This window comes from Entelurus aequoreus, linkage group LG15, assembly GCF_033978785.1.
Source record: "Entelurus aequoreus isolate RoL-2023_Sb linkage group LG15, RoL_Eaeq_v1.1, whole genome shotgun sequence".
In the NCBI taxonomy this organism is placed as follows: domain Eukaryota; kingdom Metazoa; phylum Chordata; class Actinopteri; order Syngnathiformes; family Syngnathidae; genus Entelurus; species Entelurus aequoreus.
The window spans coordinates 41,196,257-41,215,452 of NC_084745.1; the positions used below are offsets into that span (position 1 = coordinate 41,196,257).

The window sequence follows — 19,196 nt, forward strand, 5'->3', positions numbered from 1 at the left end:
TTTTATTATTGAAAATGTAATGTAAAATTATATACAAAATCCCAAACCAGTGAAGTTGGCACGTTGTGTAATTCGTAAATGAAAACAGAATACAATGATTTGCAAATCCTTTTCAACGTATATTCAATTGAAATGACGACAAAGACAAGATATTTATTTTCGAACTGAGAAACTTGTTTTTTTTGTGCAAATAATCATTAACTTAGAATTTAATGGCAGCAACACATTGCAAAAAAGTTGGCACAGGGGCATTTTTACCACTGTGTTACATGGCCTTTCCTTTTAACAACACTCAGTAAACGTTTGGGAACTGAGGAGACCAATTTTTGAAGCTTTTCAGGTGGAATTCTTTCCCATTCTTGCTTGATGTACAGCTTAAGTTGTTCAACAGTCCGGGGTTGTTGTGGTATGTTGTGGCTTCATATTGTGCCACACATTTTCAATGGGAGACAGGTCTGGACTACAGGCAGGCCAGTCTAGTACCCGCACTCTTTTACTATGAAGCCACGCTGTTGTAACACGTGGCTTGGCATTGTCTTGCTGAAATAAGCAGGGGCGTCCATGATAACGTTGCTTGGATGACAACATATGTTGCTCCAAAACCTGTATGTACCTTTCAGCATTAATGGTGCCTTCACAGATGTGTAAGTTACCAATGCCTTAGGCACTAATACACCCCCATACCATCACAGATGCTGGCTTTTGAACTTTGCGCCTGTAACAATGCGGATGGTTATTTTCCTCTTTGTTCCGGAGGACACAATGTCCACAGTTTCCAAAAACAATTTGAAATGTGGACTTGTCAGACCACAGAACACTTTTCCACTTTGCATCAGTCCATGAGCTCGGGCCCAGCAAAGCCAGCGCCGTTTCTGGGTGTTGTTGATAAATGGCTTTGGCTTTGCATAGTAGAGTTTTATTGCACTTACAGATGTAGCGACCAACTATAGTTACTGACAGTGGTTTTCTGAAGTGTTCCTGAGCCCATGTGGTGATATCCTTTACACACTGATTTCGCTTTTTGATGCAGTACAGCCTGAGGGATCGAAGGTCCGTAGACGACGTAAGCGGTGCGAGCGGAAGCAGAAGTGGGGATGCCGAGCGGGGCTAACAACAAAGAGAAAAGCTAACCAAAGAAGCGTGGAGTCTCCGGGTAAGAAGCCATTTAAACTAGAACTAGCCGGCGTCAGGCTGGATAATCCCTGCACACATAGCAATTCTCTTAGAATAAAACACAACTCACATAATGTTTTTTCTTTTGTGACCGTGTCAGAGGCAGACATACATTGTACTGAGGTAGCTAACTATGATGCGTTCAGTTTATCGCAACATCAAGCAAACAATCTGAATATCCCCGTCGTATCAATTCCTAGATATGGTCGAAACTATTTAAAGTGCACTACGCATAATAAACGCAACATTATTAATATTGCTACTTCGGATAATTTCAACAAACAATCCTCAAAACAGCCCACTACCTATAATATGGGCTTTTTCAACATAAGATCATTATCTTCCAAAACGTTATTAGTTAATGAAGTCATTAGAGACAACAAACTTGACGTCGTTGGTCTCGCCGAGACCTGGCTCAAACCAGACGATTTTTTTGCGCTAAATGAGGCATCTCCTCCTAACTATACCAATACACATGTTGCCCGACCTCTTAAAAGGGGAGGGGGTGTCGCACTAATATACAATTAAAACTATAATCTTACACCTAACCTAAATAATAAATATAACTCGTTTGAGGTGCTCACTTTGAGGTTTGTCACACCGCTGCCTCTCCACCTGGCTGTTATCTACCGCCCCCCTGGGCCCTATTCGGACTTCATCAGTGAATTCTCAGAGTTTGTTGCTGATCTAGTGACGCACGCCGACAATATAATCATAATGGGGGACTTTAATATCCATATGAATACCCCATCGGACCCTCCATGCGTGGCGCTCCAGACTATAATTGATAGCTGTGGTCTTACACAAATAATAAATGAACCCACGCATCGCAACGGTAATACGATAGATCTAGTGCTTGTCAGGGGTGTCACCACCTCTAAAGTTACGATACTCCCGTACACTAAAGTAATGTCCGATCATTACCTTATAAAATTCGAAGTTCTGACTCATTGTCAACAAACTAATAATAATAATAATAACTACTATAGCAGCCGCAACATTAATGCTGCCACAACGACGACTCTTACTGACCTACTGCCTTCGGTAATGGCACCATTCCCAAATTATGTGGGCTCTATTGATAACCTCACTGACAACTTTAATGACGCCCTGCGCGACACCATTGATAGTGTAGCACCGCTAAAGCTAAAAAGGGCCCCTAAAAGACGTACCCCATGGTTTACAGAAGAAACTAAAGCCCAGAAATTATCATGTAGAAAGCTGGAACGCAAATGGCGTGCGACTAAACTTGAGGTTTTCCATCAAGCATGGAGTGATAGTTTAATAACTTATAAACGCATGCTTACCTCAGCTAAAGATAAATATTACTCAAATCTCATCCACCTCAACAAAATGATCCTAAATTTCTGTTTAGTACAGTAGCATCGCTAACCCAACAAGGGACTCCTCCCAGTAGCTCCACCCACTCAGCAGATGACTTTATGAATTTCTTTAATAAGAAAATTGAAGTCATTAGAAAAGAGATTAAAGACAATGCATCTCAGCTAAGGAGACGGCGTGGCGAAGTTGATAGAGTGGCTGTGCCAGCAATCGGAGTGTTGCTGGTTACTGGGGTTCAATTCCCACATTCTACCTTCCTAGTCACGTCCGTTGTGTCCTTGGGCAAGACACTTCACCCTTTGCCTCTGATGGCTGCTGGTTAGCGCCTTGCATGGCAGCTCCCGCCATCAGTGTGTGAATGTGTGTGTGAATGGGTGAATGTGAAATACTGTCAAAGCGCTTTGAGTACCTTGAAGGTAGAAAAGAGCGATACAAGTATAACCCATTCATCATTTATTTATAACTGTGTTAATAGAACGGATACCGCCCTCCAAAATAGTTTCTCTCTCTTTGATGAAATAACATTGGAGGAATTGTCAAAATGTGTAAATGGGACAAAACAAACAACATGTTTACTTGACCCAATTCCTGGGAAACTTATCAAGGAGCTTTTTGTATTATTAGGTCCATCAGTGTTAAATATTATAAACTTATCACTTTCCTCTGGCACTGTTCCCCTAGCATTCAAAAAAGCGGTTATTCATCCTCTACTCAAAAGACCTAACCTCGATCCTGATCTCCTGGTAAACAACCGGCCGGTGTCCCACCTTCCGTTTATCTCGAAAATCCTCTAAAAAATTGTTGCACAGCAGCTAAATGAACACTTAGCGTCTAACAATCTCTGTGAACCTTTTCAGTCTGGTTTCAGGGCAAATCACTCTACGGAGACAGCCCTCGCAAAAATGACTAATGATCTATTGCTAACGATGGATTCTGATGCTTCATCTATGTTGCTGCTTCTTGATCTTAGCGCCGCTTTCGATACTGTTGATCATAATATTTTATTAGAGCGTATCAAAACGCGTAATGGGATGACAGACAGTTGATCTACCGTTTCTTTTCTTTTCTTTTCTACTCTGCTCCCAACCCGGGGTGGACCGCTAGCCTGTCCATCGGATGGGGACATCTCTACGCTGCTGACCCGTCTCCACTCGGGATGGTTCCTGCTGGCCCCACTATGGACTGGACTTTCGCTGATGTGTTGGACTTTCACAATATTATGTCAGACCCACTCGACATCCATTGCTTTCGGTCTCCCCTAGAGGGGGGGGGGGGGGGGGGGGGGTTACCCACATATGCGGTCCTCTCCAAGGTTTCTCATAGTCATTCACATTGACGTCCCACTGGGGTGAGTTTTCCTTGCCCGTATGTGGGCTCTGTACCGAGGATGTCGTTGTGGCTTGTACAGCCCTTTGAGACACTTGTGATTTAGGGCTATATAAATAAGCATTGATTGATTGATTGATTGAATATCATTGCTTACGTGCAGTGATTTCTCCAGATTCTCAGAACCTTTTGATGATATTACGGACCGTAGATGGTGAAATCTCTAAATTCCTTGCAATAGCTCGTTGAGTAATGTTGTTCTTAAACTGTTCAACAATTTGCTCACACATTTGTTCACAAAGTGGTGACCCTTGCCCCATCCTTGTTTGTGAATGACTGAGGATTTCATGGAAGCTGCTTTTATACCCAAACATGGCACCCACCTGTTCCCAATTAGCCTGTTCACCTGTGGGATGTTCCAAATAAGTGTTTGATGAGCATTCCTCAACTTTGTCAGTATTTTTTGCCACTTGTGCCAGCTTTTTTGAAACATGTTGCAGGCATCAAATTCCAAATGAGCAAATATTTGCAAAAAACAACAAAGTTTTCCAGTTCGAACGTTAAGTATCTTGTCTTTGCAGTCTATTCAATTGAATATAAGTTGAAAAGGATTTGCAAATCATTGCATTCTGTTTTTATTTACGATTTACACAACGTGCCAACTTCACTGGTTTTGGGTTTTGTAATATGCATGCAAAGAATTCAGAAAATGTTTCCCTCAGTTAATAAACTTCCGGTGTCGTGACCTCTGTCACGTCTAAAATATATCTTCTCGCTGGCTACTAATACATACTCTAGAACAGGGATGCCCAAAGTGGGGCTCGCGGGCCATATTTGGCCCAACGTGTCATTAAGTTTGGCCCACCAAGTAGATTTTACTGTAAAAACATGGCAGCTCAGTTGCCAGATATTTACTGTAAAATCATCATTGGTACCAATTTACAGTAAAAAAAAAGAAATAATTAGCAGCTTTGTCACAAGAATTTTGTGGTAAAATAACAGTGGAAACGTTTTTTAATATACAGTAATGCACTCTAGAATAATGGCCATAAATTTTACGATAAAAAAGTGGCAGCTCAATCACCAGAATGTCAACGTAAAAACAACTATGATCCAATTTTTCAATATACAGTAATTCGGTATAAAAACCATCATAAAATTTACGGTAAATTTCTGGTGACTAAGCTGCTAGGATATTTTTTAAACGTATAGTCAATATAATTTTTTTTTTTTTTTTACAAGCTAACTAGTTGAGTTTGGAATTGAGAACCCTGCTCTACGGTAAAGTTGTGACTTTTTGACGCTCTATTGAGAAGGATAATCTTGGTCGCCATGCATCGCCCACGTCCTATTATGAAAACCTACAAACCCCGTTTCCATATGAGTTGGGAAATCGTGTTAGATGTAAATATAAACGGAATACAATGATTTGCAAATCATTTTCAACCCATATTCAGTTGAATATGCTACAGAGACAACATATTTGATGTTCAAACTGATAAACATTTTTTTTGTGCAAATAATCATTAACTTTAGAATTTGATGCCAGCAACAAGTGACAAAGAAGTTGGGAAAGGTGGCAATAAATACTGATAAAGTTGAGGAATGCTCATCAAACACTTATTTGGAACATCCCACAGGTGAACAGGCAAATTGGGAACAGGTGGGTGCCATTATTGGGTATAAAAGTATGCTCAGTCATTCACAATCAAGGATGGGCCGAGGGTCACCACTTTGTCAACAAATGTGTGAGCAAATTGTTCAAAAGTATAAGAAAAACCTTTCTCAACCAGCTATTGCAAGGAATTTAGAGATTTCACCATCTACGGTCCGTAATATCATCAAAGGATTCAGAGAATCTGGAAAAATCACTGCACGTAAGCAGCTAAGCCCATAACCTTCGATCCCTCAGGCTGTACTGCATCAACAAGCGACATCAGTGTGTAAAGGATATCACCACATGGGCTCAGGAACACTTCAGAAACCCACTGTCAGTAACTACAGTTGGTTGCTACATCTGTAAGTGCAAGTTAAAACTCTCCTATGCAAGGCAAAAACCGTTTATCAACAACACCCAGAAACGCTGTCAGCTTCGCTGGGCCTGAGCTCATCTAAGATGGACTGATACAAAGTGGAAAAGTGTTCTGTGGTGTAACGAGTCCACATTTCAAATTGTTTTTGGAAACTGTGGACGTCGTGTCCTCCGGACCAAAGAGGAAAAGAACCATCCGGATTGTTATAGGCGCAAAGTTGAAAAACCAACATCTGTGATGGTATGGGGGTGTATTAGTGCCCAAAACATGGGTAACTTGCACATCTGTGAAGGCGCCATTAATGCTGAAAGGTACATACAGGTTTTGGAGCAACATATGTTGCCATCCAAGCAACGTTACCATGGACGCCCCTGCTTATTTCAGCAAGACAATGCCAAGCCACGTGTTACATCAACGTGGCTTCATAGTAAAAGAGTGCGGGTACTAGACTGGCCTGCCTGTAGTCCAGACCTGTCTCCCATTGAAAATGTGTGGCGCATTATGAAGCCTAAAATACCACAACGGAGACCCCCGGACTGTTGAACAACTTAAGCTGTACATCAAGCAAGAATGGGAAAGAATTCCACCTGAGAAGCTTAAAAAATGTGTCTCCTCAGTTCCCAAACGTTTACTGAGTGTTGTTAAAAGGAAAGGCCATGTAACACAGTGGTGAACATTCCCTTTCCCAACTACTTTGGCACGTGTTGCAGCCATGAAATTCTAAGTTAATCATTATTTGCAAAAAAACTAAAAAAAGTTTATGAGTTTGAACATCAAATATCTTGTCTTTGTAGTGCATTCAATTGAATATGGTTTGAACAGGATTTGCAAATCATTGTATTCCGTTTATATTTACATCTAACACAATTTCCCAACTCATATGGAAACGGGGTTTGTAAAACACTTCGAAATTTAGCATCCTAATAATAATCTGTCAGGGTAAATTTTGAAAGCAACCGGATGAAATATCTCGGAGGAACTGGTTCCAGAACAACACCTGGAAATGGCAAAAATCTGCAGGAATTTACCTTTTTGAATGTTTTGGGGTTAAAAATGAAAGATGCACACTAACTGAATTAGACACGACTGTGATACAATCTCTACAACCTTATATTAATTATTGCCGGTATAAGGCTATAAAATCCTCACTCATGTTGCTGTTGCATGGTAAAAGTCACTGTTTGGCCTGCGGACCATTGGCAAATTTTCACTTTGGCCCTTGGAACCAAAAAGTCTGCACAGTCCTACAACTGGTTCGGAACTAACCCTGTTAGTCATCCAAATATAATTAGCAGCAAAAAAGATAGCCGTCAATGTTGTGGCTCGGACAGCGATTGGCGACGACAACCAGTAAGCTAGCTAGATGATGCTAACTAGGTAGCTTGTTTCGGTGCTCCTGATTGTCTCTCCGTGCTACAACTCAGTGCAGCATTGAGGCAAGAGGAACAGCAAGTGCCGTATTTTCCGGACTTTAGGACGCACCGGATTATAAGGCGCACTGCCGATAAATGGTATATTTTCGATCTTTTTTCATATATAAGGCGCACCGGATTATAGGGCGCATTAAAGGAGTCATATTTTTTTTTCTAAATGGAAAACACTTCCTTGTGGTCTACATCAGTGTTTTTCAACCTTTTTTGAGCCAAGGCACATTTTTTGCGTTGATAAAATCCGGAGGCACACCACCAGCAGAAATCATTAAAAAACGAAACTCAGTTGACAGTAAAAGGTCGTTGTCGGGTATGACTTTAAACCATAACCAACTATGCATTAATATAGCTCTTGTCTCAAAGTAGGTGTACTGTCACGACCTGTCACATCACGCCGTGACTTATTTAGAGTTTTTTGCTGTTTTCCTGTGTGTTTTAGTTCTTGTTTGAGAGATGCTACCTCAGTAGAAGCATTTAAGTCTCATCTTAAAACTCATTTGTATACTCTAGCCTTTAAATAGACTCCCTTTTTAGACCAGTTGATCTGCCGTTTCTTTTCTTTTCTTTTCTACTCTGCTCCCAACCCGGGGTGGACCGCTAGCCTGTCCATCAGATGGGGACATCTCTACGCTGCTGACCCGTCTCCACTCGGGATGGTTCCTGCTGGCCCCACCATGGACTGGACTTTCGCTGATGTGTTGGACTTTCACAATATTATGTCAGACCCACTCTACATCCATTGCTTTCGGTCTCCCCTAGAGGGGGGGGGCGGTTACCCACATATGCGGTCCTCTCCAAGGTTTCTCATAGTCATTCACATTGACGTCCCACTGGGGTGAGTTTTCCTTGCCCGTATGTGGGCTCTGTACCGAGGATGTCGTTGTGGCTTGTACAGCCCTTTGAGACACTTGTGATTTAGGGCTATATAAATAAACATTGATTGATTGATTGATTGATTGATTGTCTTGCGCTCCTATTTTGGTATTTTCCTGTAGCAGTTTCATGTCTTCCTTTGAGCGATCTTTCCCGCATCTACTTTGTTTTAGCAATCAAAAATATTTCAGTTGTTTCTATCCTTCTTTGTGTGGACATTGTTGATTGTCATGTCATGTTGTGGACGCTGTCTCTGCTCCACAGTAAGTCTTTGCTGTCGTCCAGCATTCTGTTTTTGCTTACTTTGTAGCCAGTTCAGTTTTAGTTTCGTTTTGCATCGCCTTCCCTAAGCTTCAATGCCTTTTCTTAGGGGCACTCAACTTTTTTTTATTTTTGGTTTAAGCATTTTTATTGTACATAATGTAAATAATTCAATGTATATACTCTGATGATTAACTTGTGGGATGACTGTATTATGCTGATAGTATATATTTGTACCATGAATTGATTTACGTGGACCCCGACTTAAACAAGTTGAAAAACTTATTCGGGTGTTACCATTTAGTGGTCAATTGTACGGAATATGTACTGTACTGTGCAATCTACTAATAAAAGTTTAGTAGATTCATCTCCCACGGCACACCAGACTGTATCTCACGGCATACTAGTGTGCCGTGGCACAGTGGTTGAAAAAAACTGGTCTACATAACATGTAATGGTGGTTCTTTGGTCAAAATGTTGCATAGATTATGTTTTACAGATCATCTTCAAGCCGCTTTCTGACAGTCGCTTCAGGATGCGCCATTTTGTGGGCGGTCTTATTTACGTGGTTCACCTTCGGCAGCGTCTTCTCCCCGTCATCTTTGTTGTAGCGGTGTAGCGTGCAAGGACGGGTGTGGAAGAAGTGTCAAAAGATGGAGCTAACTGTTTTAATGACATTCAGACTTTACTTAAATCAACAACGGAGCAGCATCTCCTCATCTGTGGCTCACTAGTTCAATAACAACGCCGGAAATGTGTTCCGTGAAAAACCGTCCGACCGGAACTCTCTAATAACTAAAGTTCCTTGGGTGAATAATGTAAACTCACTACACCGGTATGTTTTAGCACTTTCATGGCGAGTTTACTGACAGATATAAGTAAGAACTTTACACTACTTTATATTACAAATGGCAACAGAGGAGGATGAATGTCCCATAACAAGAAGATAGAGAAAAAGAAGAAGCTTATCGACTACGGTGTCGCCACGGACTACAAAGGCGGATGCGCGCAATTTTTTAGGACCAAATACAGATCAGGTACCAGAAGGTAAGAAAAGTTGCTTTTGCATAATATTGTGAAACAAACGCCAGATATGTCTTACATAATACACACACCATAATAATACTTGTATGTTAAAGCACAGTACAATCCATCAAGCGGTGCGGCTTCATAGCTTACCAAAGTCGTACTAAAACATTTTGATAGATTTTTGAGCGCCGTGTGTAATGTTCTATATTTTCAATGGAACATAAAAAATGTTGGTGTTGTTTACTTGAGTCATATTGCAGTCTACACGTATCTCTTGTGTGTGACTGCCATCATATTGCAGTCTACATGTATCTCTTATGTTTGACTGCCATCTAGTGGTCACACTTATCATTACACCATGTACCAAATAAAATAGCTTCGAGGTCGGTAAGCAAAACCAGAAATATTCCCGTACATTAGGCGCACCGGGTTATAAGGCGCACTGTCGAGTTTTGAGGGGAAAAAAAGGATTTTAAGTGTGCTTTATAGTCCGCAAAATACGGTACCTGCGGCTGAGACAAGCGTTAAACAAATTTTGTTTGGATCGTATTTTTATTGATATTTCAGAAAAAAACTGCGTAAGTGATATTTTAAAGTGAAAATTAATGTTTAAAATGTGGGTTTTCGCTGACTTTTTACGTCCAAACCTGCATGCTATTTAAGTGAAGAAGTAATAGATCCGCTTGTTAAATCCCGCAGTATTTGTGGTGGTACACCACATTTCTTGGAAAGCACAGGCTTGATTAGTGCCAGACCTGTTAAATCAAGAACAGCACTTACAGTAAATAAAACCGTAAAAGTAAAATATCATGTCTTATTCCAAAAGACTTCAGGAAAAGATGAGAAACAACGTAATTGACATCTCATATAACTATTGAAATTATAGGTAAATTGGTTCGTCGGCATTGTCGACAATAAAAATTTGTCGCAGACAAATTAATTTGTCGACAATAGTCGTGACGTCATTATTTGTGTTTTCTGGACGGACGCAAGTCATTGTCGCCATTCGCAACAACATCGCAAGTAAAAAATCTAATGTGTGGGAACATTTCCTCTTATTCTTGTAAAAAACATAAATACCATATTTTCCGGACTATAAGGCGCACTTAAAATACTTTTTTTTTCTCAAAACTCGACAGTGCACCTTATAACCCGGTGCACCTAATGTATGGAATAATTATGGTTTTCCTTACCGACCTTGAAGCAATTTTATTTGGTACATGGTGTAATGATAAGTGTGACCAGTAGATGGCAGTCAAACATAAGAGATAAGTGTAGACTGCACTATGATGGCAAAATGACTCAAGTAAACAACATCAACATTTTATATGTTCCATTGAAAATATAGAACATTACACACAACGCTCAAAAATCAATCAAAATGTTTTAGTACGACTTTGGTAAGCTATAAAGCCGCACCGCTTGATGGATTGTACTGTGCTTCAACATACGAGTATTAATATGGTGTGTGTATAAGGTAAGACATTATGTGGCATTTTGTTTCGCAATATTATGCAAAAGCAACTTTTTCTTACCTTCTGGTACCTGCTGATCTGTATTTGGGATCTGTATAAATCCTGAAAAATTGCGCGCATCCGCCTTTGTAGTCCGTGGCGACACCGTAGTCGATTGGCTTCTTCTTTTTCTCTATCTTCTTGTTATGGGACATTCATCTTCAACTGTTGCTATTTCTAATATAAAGTAGTGTAAAGTTATTACTTATATCCGTCAGTAAACTCGCCATGAAAGCGCTAAACCATACCGGTGTAGTGAGTTTACATTATTCACCCAAGGAACTTTAGTTATTAGAGAGTTCCGGTCAGACGTTTTTTCACGGGACACATTTACGGCGTTGTTGTTGTTTCCGGATGAGGAGATGCTGCTCCGTTATTAATTTAAGTAAAGTCTGAATGTCATTAAAACAGTTAGCTCCATCTTTTGACACTTCTTCCACACCCGTCCTTGCACGCTACACCGCTACAACAAAAATGACGTGGAGAAGACGCTGCCGAAGGTGAGCCACGTAAATAAGACCGCCCACAAAACGGCGCATCCAGAAGCGACTGTCAGACAGCGGCTTGAAGATGATCTGTAAAACATAATCTATGCAACATTTTGACCAAAGAACCACCATAACATGTTATGTAGACCACAAGGAAGTGTTTTCCATTTAGAAAAAAATAATATTAATATATATATATGAAAAAAGATAAAAAATAGACCATTCATCGGCAGTGCGCCTTATAATCCGGTGCGCCTTATGGTCCGGAAAATACGGTACCTTGCTTATTTTGCAAAGCAGATCTTGTTTTTATGACAGTACATCTGTGATACGGGAACATTCAAAGTGGAGGAATGTCGGTCACATGGAGGATGCGATCTCCATACTTAGAAACTACTGCCAACTACTTTGGCACGCGTTGCAGCCATGAAATTCCAAGTTAATTATTATTTGCAAAAAAAAATAAAGTTTATGAGTTTGAACATCAAATATCTTGTCTTTGTAGTGCATTCAATTGAATATGGGTTGAAAAGGATTTGCAAATCATTGTATTCCGTTTATATTTACATCTAACACAATGTCCCAACTCATGTGGAAACGGGGTTTGTACTATTGAGTAGTTTTTAAGTGACAAAAAGAAGATGATATGGCTGACTGCAAATATACTCTGTGTAGCATCATGTGCACTGAACATCTCTCAATATACAACCTTTGGTCATGCAGAGCTGAACCCTCGACAACTCCAGACATCAACTCAACACAATGAAGTCCTCTTTTACTTTAAACATCGTCCAATCCTGAATGCGCTGTCAACATAACGTTGACTTTAAATTACACTGACGTCACTAATGTTCGTTTCACCTGCGTGAAATTGGTGTGAAACACTGCCAGGTGCCGCTAGCTCAGACCTGGGCAATTTAAGGCCCGGGGACCGCATGCAGCCCGTTAACCTTTTCAATCTGGCCCGCTGGATATTCCCAAATGTTTTTTTTTAGATCTTTAAGATGGAAACTGTAGCTGCCATTATGATGTGCAGTGATGTTTTCAAATGACCGTAAGTCTTGAACTATACAAAATATTTCAATGGTTGGAAGCTGTGCTTTTGCATGATATACGAGTTACTCTGGTAATCTAATTAGTTACTATGGTGATCTAAGTCACAGCAGCTCAGACGAGGCACCAAGCAGTGTGGGTGGGGAGCGTTTCGAAAGTAGGTTTCCAGAGCGACCAGCCTGAAATGTGGGTGTCAGGGACAGACGCAGAAGGAGATTTTTACAACAAAGTTCTAAAGCTTAGTGATATATCAGATATATCACATTGTAGGTGGTTTTTTTTTACTCTTCGCGTTTATATTTCGCTGTGTTTGTTGCATTTTTGTTGCATTTCGATTTGATTGTAAAATATGTCGATCGAGAGGGTGAGTGACGTTCATATGTTGTCAATATTCACTGTTTTATCGTTCATAGTTAATATTGTAAATCCCACATTCTTTATTTTCATTCAGTAAAAAAAATTTGAATTCCATTCCATTTTTTAAGGCGGTCTTTTTAGCATTCAATCAGACATTGTGAGGTTTTGTATTTGTGTTCCTAAAAATAGATATACTGGCCCCCAGACACATTTTTTTTCTTTAAATTTGGCCCCCGAGTCAAAATAATTGCCCAGGCCTGCGCTAGCTAGTTGCAAGCTTTTATTTACATGTTAGAATACTTACTTATTGTCTAACAGGGATTGTGAAGGATAGACAACATTGCAAAACAAGTGCAGTTTCCCACGAGGTCCAGGTGAGAAGACCCATAGTCATAAGAATAAACAGCATGCTGGTCTTGTTGATAAGCAGAACTAAGAGATTGACCTTATGTGTCATTGCTCTTTGTGTCATCACAAATTTCCGAATGAGAAAGTTCGAGCACTTCCTGTACTTCAAAACTGCATGTGGAAAATGACCTTATAAACTAGTGATCACCTGACTACAATAGTGAGGGGAGACAAGAAGAGTATGAGCCTCCATAGGAAAAGAGAACTTCATGACCAGAAGCATCTTTAAGAAAATATGGAAGGACATATGAATACAACTGGCAAGATGTTCCTCTGCATAACAAAGAAAATAACTACCACAGGACATGCTGCAAAATTAAGACATTTTAAAAATTTGCGAGTTGTTTTTTTAAAGTACAAAAAGGCAGGAAATCACCCAAAATATAATATAATTAATGAGTATTAACGATATCTTAAATTTAAAAGTTTTTTTTATGTAAGAAGAGGCAGGAAATCACAAAATCTAAAAATTGATATGACACCGTGGGCCTGCTGTAAAATAGATTTTAAAATTGTTTTAAATGTAGAGTTGTTTTTAGGTGCGAAAAGGCAGGATATCACCAAATAAATACAATTGAGGGCATGCTGTAATATTTTTTTCTATTTCATTGTGAGTTTAAGAAAAAGACAAATAAAAAAAATGTTCTCATCATGAATTTATTGATATCATGGGTGGAGGGTCAAACGGTGGAGGGGCTATTTTTGATGTTGGAACAGACGCTGTCAGGTGTGTTATTTGCATTTATTGTAAAAAAGAAAAAGAAGTATGCCTATGTATTTTAACACTATTAACAATAACATTAACTTGTTATTGTATATAGCTTTTTATTATATAGTTCCAGAAACCAAGGGGAAAAAACGCACATAACTTTTTTTCTCTTTAAAATATTGTTTTTAGGTGCGAATAAGCAGGATATCACCAAATAAATATAATTGAGGGGATGCTGTAATATTTTTTTCAATTTTATTGTGAGTTTAAGAAAAAGGGAAATCAAATTTTTTTTCTCATGAGGATATAATATATTATGAATTTATTGATATCATGGGTGGCGTTGGAGGGGCTATTTTTGATGTCAGGTGAGTTATTTGCATTTATTGTAAAAAAAAAAAATATTTTAACACTATTAACAACAACAATAACATTTGCTTGTTATTGTAAATAGCTTTTTATTGTATAGTTCCAGAAACCAAGGGGGTAAAAACGCACGTAACTTTTTTTGCATTTTGTTTGACTCACATCAACAAGCCAAAATAAAATATAATGAATGAGTATTAACTATATTTTAAATTTAAATGTTTTTTATGTAAGAAGAGGCAGGAAATCACAAAATCAAAAAATTGATACGACACCGTGGGCCTGCTGTAAAATAGATTTTAGAATTTATTTAAATGTTGTTTTTAGGTGCGAATAGGAAGGATATCACCAAATAAATATAATTGAGGGCATGCTGTTTTTGTTTTTTTTTCAATTTTATTGTGATTTACAAACCCCATTTCCATATGAGTTGGGAAATTGTGTTAGATGTAAATATAAACGGAATACAATGATTTGCAAATCATTTTCAACCCATATTCAGTTGCATATGCTACAAAGACAACATATTTGATGTTCAAACTGATAAAACATTTTTTTTTTGCAAATAATCATTAACATTAGAATTTGATGCCAGCAACACGTGACTAAGAAGTTGGGAAAGGTGGCAATAAATACTGATATAGTTGAGGAATGCTCATCAAACACTTATTTGGAACATCCCACAGGTGAACAGGCAAATTGGGAACAGGTGGGTGCCATGATTGGGTATAAAAGTAGATTCCATGAAATGCTCAGTCATTCACAAACAAGGATGGGGCGAGGGTCACCACTTTGTCAACAAATGCGTGAGCAAATTGTTGAACAGTTTAAGAAAAACCTTTCTCAACCAGCTATTGCAAGGAATTTAGGGATTTCACCATGTACGGTCCGTAATATCATCAAAGGGTTCAGAGAATCTGGAGAAATCACTGCACGTAAGCAGCTAAGCCTGTGACCTTCGATCCCTCAGGCTGTACTGCATCAACAAGCGACATCAGTGTGTAAAGGATATCACCCACATAGACTCAGGAACACTTCAGAAACCCACTGTCAGTAACTACAGTGAGTCGCTACATCTGTAAGTGCAAGTTAAAACTCTCCTTTGCAAACCGAAAACTGTTTATCAACAACACCCAGAAACGCCGTCGGCTTCGCTGGGCCTGAGCTCATCTAAGATGGACTGATACAAAGTGGAAAAGTGTTCTGTGGTCTGACGAGTCCACATTTCAAATTGTTTTTGGAAACTGTGGACGTCGTGTCCTCCGGACCAAAGAGGAAAAGAACCATCCGGATTGTTATAGGGGCAAAGTTGAAAAGCCAGCATCTATGATGGTATGGGGGTGTATTAGTGCCCAAGACATGGGTAACTTACACATCTGTGAAGGCACCATTAATGCTGAAAGGTACATACAGGTTTTGGAGCAACATATGTTGCCATCCAAGCAACGTTACCATGGACGCCCCTGCTTATTTCAGCAAGACAATGCCAAGCCACGTGTTACATCAACGTGGCTTCATAGTAAAAGAGTGCAGGTACTAGACTGGCCTGCCTGTAGTCCAGACCTGTCTCCCGTTGAAAATGTGTGGCGCATTATGAAGCCTAAAATACCACAACGGAGACCCCCGGACTGTTGAACAACTTAAGCTGTACATCAAGCAAGAATGGGAAAGAATTCCACCTGAGAAGCTTAAAAAATGTGTCTCCTCAGTTCCCAAACGTTTACGGAGTGTTGTTAAAAGGAAAGGCCATGTAACACAGTGGTGAACATGCCCTTTCCCAACTACTTTGGCATGTGTTGCAGCCATGAAATTCTAAGTTAATTATCATTTGCAAAAAAAAAAAAAAAGTTTATGAGTTTGAACATCAAATATCTTGTCTTTGTAGTGCATTCAATTGAATATGGCTTGAAAAGGATTTGCAAATCATTGTATTCTGTTTATATTTACATCTAACACAATTTCCCAACTCATATGGAAATGGGGTTTGTAAAAAAAAAAGGGAAATAAAACAATTTTTCTCATGGGGATATAATATATGATTAATGTATTGATATCAATAGCGTTGGAGGGGTTATTTTTGATGTCAGGTGTGTTAATTGCATTTACTGTAAAAAAAAAAAAAAGTATCCCTATTAGAGATGTCCGATAATGGCTTTTTTGCCGATATCCGATATTCCGATATTGTCCAACTCTTAATTACCGATTCCGATATAAACCGATACCGATATATACAGTCGTGGATTTAACACATTATTATGCCTAATTTTGTTGTGATGCCCCGCTGGATGCATTAAACAATGTAACAAGGTTTTCCAAAATAAATCAACTCAAGTTATGGAAAAAAATGCCAACATGGCACTGCCATATTTATTATTGAAGTCACAAAGTGCATTATTATTTTTAACATGCCTCAAAACACCAGCTTGGAATTTGGGACATGCTCTCCCTGAGAGAGCATGAGGAGGTTGAGGTGGGGGGTGGGGGGTGGGGGGGGGTAGCGGGGGGTGTATATTGTAGCGTCCCGGAAGAGTTAGTGCTGCAAGGGGTTCTGGGTATTTGTTCTGTTGTGTAACAGAACAATGTTTTTTTTGCATTTGGTTTGACTCACATCAATGAGCCAAAATAAATTGATACGACACCGTGGGCCTGCTGTAAAATAGATTTTAGAATTTATTTAAATGTTGTTTTTAGGTGCGAATAGGAAGGATATCACCAAATACATATAATTGAGGGCATGCTGTATTTATTTATTTTTTTCAATTTTATTGTGATTTTAAAAAACGGGGAAATAAATAAAAAAATTTCATGAGGATATAATATATGTTTGAATTTATTGATATTATGGGTGGCATTGGAGGGGCTATTTTTGATGTCAGGTGTGTTATTTTCTTTTATTGTAAAAAAAAAAAGTATGCCTATGTATTTTAACACTATTAACAACAACAATAACATTAGCTTGTTATTGTAAATAGCTTTTTATTGTATAGTTCCAGAAACCAAGGGGAAAAAAACGCACATAACTTTTTTTGCATATTGTTTGACTCACATCAACAAGCCAAAATAAAATATAATTAATGAGTATTAACTATATTTTAAAAAGTTTTTTTTATGTAAGAAAAGGCAGGAAATCACAAAATCAAAAAATTGATACAACACCGTGGGCCTGCTGTAAAATAGATTTTAGACATTTTTTAAATGTTTTTAGGTGCGAATAGGCAGGATATCACCAAATAAATATAATTGAGGGCATGCTGTAATATTTTTTTTAATTTTGTTGGGAGTTTAAGAAAATGGGAAATATTTTTCTCATGAAGACATAATATATTATGAATTTATTGATAAGCGGTAGGAAATGGATGGATGGATGATATCATGGGTGCCGTTGGAGGGGCTATTTTTGATGTCAGGTGTGTTATTTGCATTTATTGTAAAAAAAATAAAAAAATTTACACCCATATATTATTAATATACTATTAACAACAACAATAACATTAGCTTGTTATTGTAAATAACTTTTTTATTGTATAGTTCCACTGATCCAGTAACTAGTAAACCGCGCTTAACTTTTTTTTGCATTTTGTTTGACTGACATCAACGGGCCAAAATAAATTATAACTAATGAGTATTAACTATATTTTAAATTTTAAAGTTTTTTTTAATGTAAGAAGAGGCAGGAAATCACAAAAAATAGTTTTTAGATGTTTTTTTTTAAATGTTGAGTTGTTTTTAGGTGCGAATAGGAAGGATATCCCCAAATAAATATAATTGAAGGCATGCTGTAATATTTTTTCAATTTTATTGTGAGTTTAAGTAAATGGGAAATATTGATATCATGGGTGGCGTTGGAGGGGCTATTTTTTATGTCAGGTGTGTTATTTGCATTTATTGTAAAAAATGTTTTATTTATGCCTATATATTTTAACACTATTAACAACAACAATAGCATTGGCTTGTTATTGTATATAGCTGTTTTATTGTATAGTTTCACTGATCCAGAAACTATGGGGGGGAAAAAAACGCACTTAACTTTTTTTTTGCATTTTGTTTGACTCACATCAACGAGCCAAAATAAAATATAATTAATGAGTAATAACTATATTTTAAATTTAAAAAAAAAAAAGATATATATATATATATATATATATATATATATATATATATATATATGTAAGAAGAGGCAGGAAATCACTAAATCAAAAAATTGAAACGACACCATGGGCCTGCTGTAAAATAGTTTTTAATTTTTTTTTTTTTTTAATGTGGAGTTGTTTTTAGGTGCGAATAGGAAGGATATCACCAAATAAATATAATTGAGGGCATGCTGTAATATTTTTTTAAATTTTATTGTGTGTTTAAGAAAATGGGAAATATTGATATCATGGGTGGCGTTGGAGGGGCTATTTTTTATGTCAGGTGTGTTATTTGCATTAATTGTAAACATTTTTTTATTTATGCCTATATATTTTAACACTATTAACAACAACAATAGCATTGGCTTTTTATTGTAAATAGTTGTTTTATTTTATATTTCCACTGATCCAGAAACTATGGGGGGGAAAAAAACACACTTAACTTTTTTTTGCATTTTGTTTGACTGACATCAACGAGCCAAAATAAATTACAACTAATGAATATTAACTATATTTTAAATGTAAAAGTTTTTTTATGTAAGAAGAGGCAGGAAATCACAAAATCAAAAAATTTATATACGACACCATGGGCCTGCTGTAAAATAGTTTTTAGATTTTTTTTTTTTAAATGTAGAGTTGTTTTTAGGTGCGAATAGGAAGGATATCACCAAATAAATATAATTGAGGGTATGCTGTAATATTTTT

At 37.9% G+C, this 19,196-nt stretch overlaps 1 protein-coding gene across 1 annotated transcript in view; it reads right to left on the bottom strand.

The window, feature by feature from the left end:
* The window catches only part of LOC133630160 (cyclic AMP-responsive element-binding protein 1-like), a 77,765-nt gene that overhangs the window by 55,071 nt on the left and 3,498 nt on the right, over window positions 1-19,196 (bottom strand). The gene's annotated exons all lie outside the window — the stretch shown is intronic.